Source organism: Antechinus flavipes, chromosome 4, assembly GCF_016432865.1.
Source record: "Antechinus flavipes isolate AdamAnt ecotype Samford, QLD, Australia chromosome 4, AdamAnt_v2, whole genome shotgun sequence".
NCBI classification, from domain to species: Eukaryota; Metazoa; Chordata; class Mammalia; order Dasyuromorphia; family Dasyuridae; genus Antechinus; species Antechinus flavipes.
The window spans coordinates 229,517,580-229,528,694 of NC_067401.1; positions in this window are offsets into that span (position 1 = coordinate 229,517,580).

Consider the following 11,115-nt stretch of genomic DNA (forward strand, 5'->3'; position numbering starts at 1 on the left):
TTTTGTGATGTTGCATAACATATCATTAAACTTTTAGGCATATACTCCTTAAAAAATCTGCAAGGCTCTAATTTGGTAGTAAGATAATATGTGGAAAGGAATAATATTGTTCAGAGGGAAAAAAAAAAACCTGATACCCTTGGCTTTTTTTTTTTTAATGTAGCATTCCCCATATTTTGACTTTTAAAACTTTATTCTGTTTGACACATTGTCCAGATCATTGGATTTCAGAGTTGTAAAAGAACTTAAATGTCATTTAAACCCAAATATCCTAATTCATTTCAAGGGTCTTTTCACTATATTCTGTTGCCCCATGGCCTGACACTGGTCCTGAATTGATGTGGGTAATCAGTGGGCAAATATAGGGCTCTTAGGCAGCTAGGTAGTACAGGGGATACAATGCTGGACCTGCAGGCAAGAAAATCTGTATTCAGATTTGGTCTCAGAAATTTATTTAACTAGTATAATCCTGGGCCAGTCAACATCTATCTGCCTTAATTTCCCCAACTTTAAAGTGGGGATAATCATAGCACTTACTTCATAAGCTCCTGGTATACAGTAGGCACTGAACAAATGCTGGTTTCCTTCCTTCTTTCATCTTGTTATACTTTGTGGGGAGATCATCAAGGTCATGGTTTCCTTAGTATTAGATGGGTCATTAAAGGATAACAGGATATATTTACTCTTAGGAAATCAATCTTACCTTAGTGGCATCTAGTAAAAAATCTATCATCAATCAATCAATAAGCATTGATGAAGTACCAAGTACTAGAGATAAAACAACCAAGAATAATTTCCTTTTTATAGGAAAAAATGTTTCCTTTGAGAGCATACTTTGTCTGAAAACAGAAGCTTCATTGGTGGAATAGGTTGCAGATTAATTTAAAAAATGTTGCTAGCTGTCATGGAAATAAATGATGTAACTTGATTTTGGGTACTGGAAGTACAGTTTTAGCTTTGTAAAGTATGTATTCAATTTTTGTTAAAAAATTGTTATTCCTCCTAGGGCCCATGCTAATTTGCTAATTCGTTAATTTGCATGGCTTTATTAACATTTTAAAGGTGTATTTGAGCAGACTTTCAAATTGGCAAGTTAATACTTTCTAAATTGTGGATCCTCAATGAGTCTTTTTATGCTTAGTAGCACATTAAAGATTGACGCTTTATGATGTGGTAATTCCCAAAGTTCAGTTCAATTTGATTCCATTTTGACAATCATTTAATAAGTCCAAGTTGATGGCAATATAGCGATGAATAGGATGTGAACCTAATAGGCAAAATACTCATAATTAACTAATGGGAATTGGACATGTATATAATTATGACATAATTTAAAATGAGATAGGTGAAAATGAGAGGTAAAAAGGGAAAAAACCAAGGCATATAAGATCAAGTCAAGTCAATAAGAATTTTTTTTTTTTAATCTACCAGGCTATATTCTAAATGTGGCCATACAATGAAAGACAGAAAGTCTCTGCCTTCAAGAACTTCACAATCTAATGAAGAGATGTATAATGTATAATATTAAACATTATATGTTTATAATGTTTAATGTATAAACAAGTATATGTAAACAAAACAGATACAGGATAAATTGGTTAGGTACCATTTATATAGTGCTTTAAGGTTTCAAACAGTAAGGGAAATTAGAGTTTTGGGGAATTCAATTTTAGACATAATGAATTAAAAATCTCCACAAGTCATCCAATTTGAGATATCCAGTGGGCAGTTGGAGATATGATTCAGGAGAGAGGGTAGGGCTGGAAACAAGATATGGGAATCATTTTCAGAGAAGTGCAATTAAATCCATAGGAGCTTATGAAATCAACAAGTTTTCACTTTTACAGAGAAGAAAAGAGAGCTTTTGGGAGACATTTCTTAGGCATTACCTAGATAAAGATCCAGCAAAGAAGAATCAGAAAGAATAGTAGATAGGCAGGAGCAGGAGGAAAGAGTAATGTCAGATAAACCTAGAGAGAAGATAGTATCCAGAAGAAAAAAAGTGATCATCAGTGTCAAAGAGACTGCAAAGATATCATTAAAGGTGAGGACTGAGAAAAGGTCATTTGATTTTTTAGTTAAGAGACAACTGCTAACCTTAGCAAGATCAGTATTACTTGAATGAAATCAGAAGCCACATTGCAGACAGTTAAGAGAGTGAAAGGAAAAGAACATGGTTATTATCTATGATATTCTGAATAACCACAAAAAAGAAGAGAGATGATAGTATAATAGCTAGCAACAATAAATAATTTTTTTTTTTGAGAATGAGGAAGCAAGAGTGTGCTTATAAGCTGTAGAGAAGCATACAGTAGACAGAAAGAGAGATTGAAGATATGTGAGAGAACAGATAATAAAGGGTAAATTGCTAGAGAAGATAGGATTAAATAAGATACCCTGTGTTTGTGGAGGTTTTTGCCTTGACAAAGAAGAAGAGCCATTCTTTTATATGAGACAGGCCTGGGAGGGCTACACATGTCAGTTTCTCCATAATTGTAATTTTTAAAGAATGGTGATCTCTAACTGGATGAAATCTTAAAGACATCTTGTCCAATTCCTTCATTTTAAGCAGTTGGTGAAACTGAGGTACAGAAAGATTTAAGTGATTTAATGTCACATAGTTAGAGAATGGAAGAACCAGGGCTTCACTCTAGGTCCCTTGATTCCCAAGTCAGTGTTCTTTTCATTCCACTATGTGTCTAGTCTACTATTGCTATACTTGTTTTACAATGTTCATATCAGACTTCTATTTTAAGGTGGCATTTATGGGGAGCCCAAAACTCTCCAGATTGGGGAAGGACCCTTGTTCACATTGATAAAGAAACTATGAAAGGTCATGGTTATCCCCAGAATTTAAGATTCCTTACTAATGACCGAAATGGGAAATTGGCTTCCTAGGTTCCTGATTCCTTATTTGAGCGGGTTACATTTAGGGCATAATACTGCTATCTTAACCTCTCCTCCTAGAAACCTGTGTCTTGGGGTTTCCAACCATTTTCCTGGGACTAAAGGTTCATAAGTAAGCACATTGTAGATTAGGAGGACTTGGAAACTATACTAAACCTTGTCTAATATAGAATGAATAATAATAATATAATAATCATCATAATTATAATGGTTCACATTTATATAACAATATCTGTATAATTTACAAAGTGTTTTGCTTACAAAAACCTGTGAAGTCGGTAGTATGATTATTATTACATTCGGACCCTTTTTGCCTGAGAAATTTTTATATGCAACCCCTAGGTATATATAAAATAAGTACACAAATCAAACATTTACTGATAATAAATCACAATTTTGAGATCCCCACATTCAGTTACATGACCCCATAGGGTTTAAGAAATTTTATAATGTCGATTAAGAAGCTAAGACAGAGTAGTAAAAGGATTTGCTCAGGATCATATAGCAGCAAATTGGGGCTGGTGTCTAGGTCTTCCAACTCTATTTTCAAATATCAGTACATCATCACTCCTTTATCTTTTGACACTAACAAAAAAAGTGTATATTACATTTTTGTGGTCCAAGGAAATGAATTTTCTTCTGTGTCCACCTGAAAAGATGATGACTTGGCACTTTATAAACTCTACAGATATTGTTACACAAATATGAATTGTTATAACTATGATTATTGTCATATTTCCATTATCATTCCTTTTACATTAGATAAAGTTTATATATGATTCCTAAGTCCTCCAAATTCACCAGTTCCTTAAAAAATTCTGTAGCTTCTTCATGATTCAAATAAATGAAAACTTATACTTAAATGGAGGCAGTGCAATTCTTCAGTCATTAGTAAGGAATCTTCAATTCTGGGGATAACCATGACCTTTCATAGCTTCTTTATCAATGTGAACAAGAGCCCTTCCCCAATCTGGAGTGTTTTGGGCTTTCCATAGATGCTATCTTAAATGGAATTGGAGTTAGAGGATTGGGTTCCTACATCAGATTTCTCTCTTTATACCTCTATTACCGTGGATAAATCATTTCACTTCTGTGTCTTAGTTCTTCATCTATAATATGAGGAAGTTGAAGTAGATGAAGATGCTTTTATATACAATAGTTTTATTTGACCTATATTCTCAGTTGCATGTGAGAGATAATGTAATGAAGTTGCAATGAATAATATAATAGCTTACACTGAATAAAGAAAACAGCACAAACCACATATATACTCTGGTGGGGAGGGAATTAACATCATTCTATATATTCTGCTGTTGAATCTCTTGAGAATGCTATGAAAACAGCAGGATTTAGCTTCATAATGGTAAAATCTCTGGAGAATTTTTTAAAAATAAAATGATAACAAGGTTATGCAGAGGCAAAGAAGTTAATTTCTGCTTTGAATTTTTTAAGCTCATAATCTTTATTGATATCTTCAGTCTGTATATTGACCTTTTATTCTGATTGCTACCTTAGCACTGCATTTCACACATTCCTGGAAGATGGCTATAAATTATGAAAGTTGAAAGTGCCCTAAAAACTGTGAAATCAAAAGCTATAAAATTGAGTGTTGACATTTTTCAAAAGTACAAAAAGTGTCACAGTGAGCTGCAGAGATGTTGAAAATTAACATAGTGGGAAGTTGCACCAGATTGAGTAGAGCTGGAATGTGAGGTGTTGTCTGATTACCTGACCTTCATAATTGACATAAAAGGATGCTTTTGCTTCTCTGTCCTCTCCAATCCTGATAGAATACTATTAAGATTCCTGATGGGATTTCTCTCCTTTAAATCAGGCATGGAGGAGGTCAGCTAGGTCAGGTAAAACAGGCTAGCTCATTTATTCCCTGTAAAATGCAAATGATTGACCCAGAAAAGCAAACCTACTGAACATTGATCTCCCTCTTTGGAGAGGAGAAAAGATAAGACCAACTGCAGTTTTAAAAACTAGTCACATTTTATTTAGAACTTCAGATATGTAAATAAGTCACTTATTCCAGGGATTTCACTTCTTTAATTCAGCACAAAATATAAGGATAATTCTTTCCCAACATTAAGCTGTCCAAAAGCTTAGAGTACTTCTTTTAGCGAAAAGGAAAATAAGAGAAATTGAATTTTTATTCACTGAAGAAAAGAACAGAGTAATAAGTGTTATATAACATGTATATGTGTCTGTGTATATATACATATTGTTCTGTTGCTTTCAGTTGTATCTGAATCCTTGTGACTCATTTGAGATTTTCTTGTCAAAAATAATAGAGTGATTTGCCATTTTCTTTTCTAGCTCATTTTCCAGATGAGAAAACAGAGGCAAAGTGGGGTGTGATTTGGTCAGGGTCACACAGCTACTAAATGTCTGGAGTTAGGTTTGAACTTAAGATGAGTCTGGCTAAGTCTGGCGATCTACAGTGCCACCTAGCTGTTCCAATATATAAATATATGCACATACTTATATACATATGTACTCACACAGGTATATATGGTTAAATACAGAAATATGTAAATATAAATACACACATAGATGCATACATGCATGCACATGTATTTATGTATATATAAATATATCAATATCATCAATATATGTGCATTTGTATATGTATTTAATATATTAAGATATTTATATATGTATGCAAATATTACATGAATATATGTAAATATATTTCTATGTATATAGAAATAGAGTAATATATTTAAAAGACATTCTTCTCAGAATTAGCATCTGTTTTCCTGGATTCTAGACAGCTCAAATTGCCATATTTCTTATTTAGGTATCAGTCAATTAGAAAGAATACTGAGTCTGGAGTCAGAGGACTTAGGTCAAATCCTGCCTCTGACATTTACTATCTATATGACTTTGCAGTGTGCCCTTTCTTCTCATTGGGTCTCAGTTCCTTACCTATTGAATGAGAAGATGGATTTTGAAGTCCATTCCATATTGACCTCTTTGATTCTGATACAATCCTTGCATTTTAAAATTGGGGGAAAAACTGAAGCCAAGACTTGCTAAGTGACTTTTTTGAATTGAAACAGAAACACCCATCTTTGGGTGGTCAAAGATAGCATAAGGAGTCTGATCATCTAAGTGCAAAATCACTAGAGAAGCTGTCTTGTTACTTCATTAGGGAATTTAAAACCTATCATGTGGGTTATACTTTAATAGGTGTTAAATGCATATTATGAGAGAACCTGAGAATCCTCTTTTCCCTCCAGCAGCTTATTTTCTAATGAGGGAGGTAAACCACATACACACAAATTGAACAAATAGAGAACAGATAATATCGCAACTATCAAAGTAATATTGCAAGACACACTGAATGTATTAGTTTCAGGAAGTATGTTGTAATGAGAGGAAATCAAACAAGCTCTGCTTAGGAGATATAAAAACAAAAAATAAAAGAGTACAAGCTTCAAGGAGCTTGTAGGTTTTACCAGTCTTGGAAGAGTAACAAATTTTTGTTTGGCAGAAATGCAAGAAGATCACAGATTTGATTTTGAGGACAGTAAAAAAGGCAGTGGATGTGAGAACCAAGGTAGTATTTCAGTTGTGGTTTATGTGGTGCATTTGTTCAGGGATGGGTTATCCTTTGGGGTGAGAGGCTACACTACCCATGGCCCAGCAAGAAAGAACTTCAGTAGCTGAGGACATTGTATATAGAGAAAACAATCCAGAATCTGCTAGTGCTTTATTGGATGCATTTCTTTCAGGAAGAGCAGTTTGTGGTCTTCAAGGAAAGTGGAAATTCACTCCCTTTTCATGTGGTTCATCGACTATTTTGCTCATTTTCCTTTCCCAATGGATAGTGGGATAAAAGAAAAGCTACCATGTTTCTTCTTCCTCTCTCCCATCTTTTGGCTCAAACTTGTGTGGCTGAATTTAGAATCTATCTCTTTCACAGAATTAAAAAAAATTTTTTTTTCTTGCTAAGTGTATTACATTATAAAAAATAGAGAGCCATTAGAATTTGTGCCAATTTAGCTTACTTAAGAATTTGTGAGAGACTGGGAAGGAAGGGGAGAAGCCCAGAGCAGAGGATTAAATTAAAGAGGATTTGTAAATTCAAACTGGAGCTTTCACAGGAAATTCTCCTTTTAGGAGTTTCAGTCCCATATTCAAATGAGATGAGAATTTACTGTTATTTGGGGAGAAAAAAAAAGGATCCTTGGTCCCTGATTCCCTTGGGTTATAAAGCAGAGGGAAAAAAAAAAAGGGAGAGAACTCATAGCTGGTTAAGCAAATATAGCAGAAGCAACTGTGGTAGAAGGCTTGATGAATTTCAAAGGCAGAGGATAGAGGTGCTAAGCAACTCCCATGCATGGATGAGGAAATGAATTGCTAGGAAAGAGAAGGGAGAAGGGGACAAATTGTTCTTCAGTTCAAATTAAGGCATGATTGACAATAGAGTCTGCCTGCTTGCCGGCACAATTTGGTGGATTATGTTAAAAAAAAAAATACACACACACACACACACACACACACACACACACACACACCCTTTAAAACTGTTTACTTTCTCTTCTTCATGCCTCTTGTGACCAATGGCATATTTCTTGGTAAAGCAGTACTTAAGAGTCATTTGGGGCAGTGGAAAAGGGTTCTTCACTTTCTATATCAACCAGAAATCACTGCACAAATTTTCAGCCTTAGTAAACTCACCAAAGCACTAAAATAAAATAGCAACCAAAACACCCCCCCCCCAAAAAAAACTGAGTTAATCACTGTACATGAGTTTAAAAATTATAATTCCTTAAAGCAGAAAATATAAGATTCTCTTTTTACAATCCTGCTTAAAAGAGGGAGTTGAAGCCTTGAAGTAACAGAATCATAGGTTGCAGAGAAACTTAACATCATTTTAACCATAGATGAGAAAACTGAGACCCAGAGAATTTAAATGAGCTGTCTGTCCAAGGCCACACAGCAATATTGGAATTCAAAAATTAGCTCTTCTGATGGTAAATCCATGCTCTTTGTACGCTTCCATTCTGACTATTTTGGGTTTAAACCTTGGTTTATGTGACATTGGGGAAATTACTTCTTTGAGCTGCAATTTGTAAACTAGAGTTAGAACTACTCATAGTCTCAATTTCACAAGGTAGTTATGAGAAAAATACTTTGTTAACTATAATGTACTTCAGGGAAGCAAATACTCTGTATGAGAGTGCTGGGAGAAGGAAAATTAAAAGACAGTGCTGAGGTGAGATTGTCCAGGTGGCAGAGGAATTTTCATTTAGGTGATGACAGAAATAACAATGCTTACAATGATACAGACACTTCCAGTTTACAAAGCCCTATGCAAATATACAAAATTTACAATCTTTTTTTTGAGGTAGGTGGTATGAAATGTATTTTTTACCCCTATCTTACAGGTGAAGAAATAGTGGCTCAGAGCAATTGTGACTTGTCTGGTCAAAACACAAAGGACATCAATTCAAGTTGTCTGAATCTGAGTCAATCATTCTTTCTTTTTTAAATTTTATTTTTTTAATTAAAGCTTTTTATTTACAAAATATATGCATGGGTAATTTTTCAACATTGACACTTGCAAAACCTTTTGTTCCAAATTCCCTCTTCTCTTCCCCCACCCCCTCCCTTAGCCAGCAGGTAGTTCAATACATGTTAAATATGTTAAAATATATGTTAAATCCAATATATATATACATATTTATACAGTTATCTTGCTGCATAAGAAAAATCAGATCAAGAAGGAAAAAAAAACTGAGAAAGAAAAGAAAATGCAAGCAAACAACAACAGAGAGAGCGAGAATGTTATGTTGTAGTTCACTCTTTGGGTGTAGATGGCTTTCTTTATCACTGAACAATTGGAACTGGTTTGAATCATCTCATTGTTGAAGAGAGCCATGTCCAATTTAATTGATCATCATATAGTCTTGTTGTTGCCATGTATTATGATCTCCTGGTTCTGCTCATTTCACTTAGCAACAGTTCATGTAAGTCTCTCCAGACCTCTCTGAAATCATCCTGCTGGTCTTTTCTTACAGAACAACAATATTCCATAACATCCATATACCACAATTTAATCAGCCATTCTCCAATTGAAGGGCATCCGTTCACTTTCCAGTTTCTTGCCACTAAAAAAAAGGGCTGCCACAAACAAAAATGGCACATATGGGTTCCTTTCCCTCCTTTAAGATCCCTTTGGGATATAATCCCAGTAGGAACACTGCTGGATCAAAGTTTGGTAACTTTTTGAGCATAGTTTCAAAATGTTCTCCAGAATGGTTGGATTAGTTCACAGTTCCACCAATACTGTATCAGTGTACCAGTTTTCCCACATCCCCTCCAACATTTGACATTATCTTTTCCTGTCATCCTAGCCAATATGACAGGTGTGTAGTGGTATTTCAGAGTTGTCTTAATTTGCATTTCTCTGATCAATAGTGATTTGGAGCACTTTTTCATATGACTTCAAATAGTTTCAATTTCTTCATTGGAAAATTATTTGTTTCCTTTGACCATTTATCATTTGGAGAATGGCTTGAATTCTTATAAATTTGAGTTAATTCTCTATATATTTTAAAAATGAGGCCTTTATCAGAACCTTTGAATGTAAAAATGTTTTTCCAGTTTATTGCTTCCCTTCTAATCTTGTCTGCATTAGTTTTGTTTGTACAAAAACTTTTTAACTTAATATAATCAAAATTATCTATTTTGTGATCAATAATGATCTCTAGTTCTTCTTTGGTCACAAATTCCTTCCTCCTCTACAGTTCTGAGAGATAAACTATCCTATAGTCTTCTAATTTTTTTTTATAATATCATTCTTTATATCTAGATCATGAACCCATTTCAACCTTATCTTGATATATGGTATTAGGTGTGGGTTAATGCCTAGTTTCTGCCATACTAGTTTTTAATTTTCCCAGCAGTTTTTGTCAAATAGTGAATTCTTATCCCCAAAGCTGGGCTCTTGGGTTTGTCAAATACTAGATTGTTATAGTTATTGACTATTTTGTTCTGTGAACATAACCTATTCCACTGATCAACTGCTCTGTTTCTTAGCCAGTACCAAATGCTTTTGATGACCACTGCTTTATAATATAGTTTCAGATCTGCTACAGCAAGGCCACCATTTGCTTTTTTTTTCCCCCATTAATTCCCTTGAAATTCTTGACCTTTTGTTCTTCCAGATGAATTTTGTTATTATTTTTTCTACATCAATAAAATAGTTTCTTGGGAGTTTGATTAGTATAGCACTAAATAAATAGATTAGTTTAGGGAGTATTGTCATTTTATTATAATCACTCAACCTATCCAAGAGCACTTGATATTTTTCCAATTGTTTAGATATGACTTTATTTGTGTGGAAAGTGGTTTGTAGTTTTGCTCCTATAGTTCCTGACTTTCCCTTGGCAGATAGATTCCCAACTACTTTATACAATGGACAATTATTTTGAATGGAATTTTTTTTTGTATATTTTGCAGCTGGATTTTGTTGGTAATATATAAAAATGCTGATTTATGCAAATTTATTTTGTATTCTGCAAATTTGCTAATTTCTAATAGTTTTTTAGTTGATTCTCTAGGGTTCTCTAAGTATACCATCATTTCATCTGCAAAGAGTAATAATTGGGTTTCTTCATTACTTACTCTAATTCCTTTAATATCTTTTTCTTCTCTTATTGCCACAGCAAGCATTTCTAGTACAATATTGAATAATAATGGTGATGGTGGGCAACCTTGTTTCGCCCCTGATCTTACTGGGAATGTTTCCAGTTTATCATCATTATCTATGATTGCTTGCTGATGTTTTTAAATCAATGCTCCTGACTATTTTAAGGAAAAGTCCATTTATTCCTAAACTCTCTAGTGTTTTTAATAGGACTGCATGTTGGATTTTATCAAATGCTTTTTCTGCATCTACTGAGATAATCATGTTTTTTGTTAATTTGGTTATTGATATATATAATTATGCTAATAGTTTTCTTAATATTGAACCCACCCTGTATTCCTGTATAAATCTTACTTGGTCATGGTGTATTATCCTAAGGATGATTTTTTATAATCTCTTTGCTAATATTTTATTTAACATTTTTGCATCAATATTCATTAGGGAGATTGGTCTATAATTTTCTTTCTCTGTTTTCATCCTACCTAGTTTAGGTATCAATACCATGTCTGTGTCATAAATTTGGTAGGAGTCCTTAATTTCCT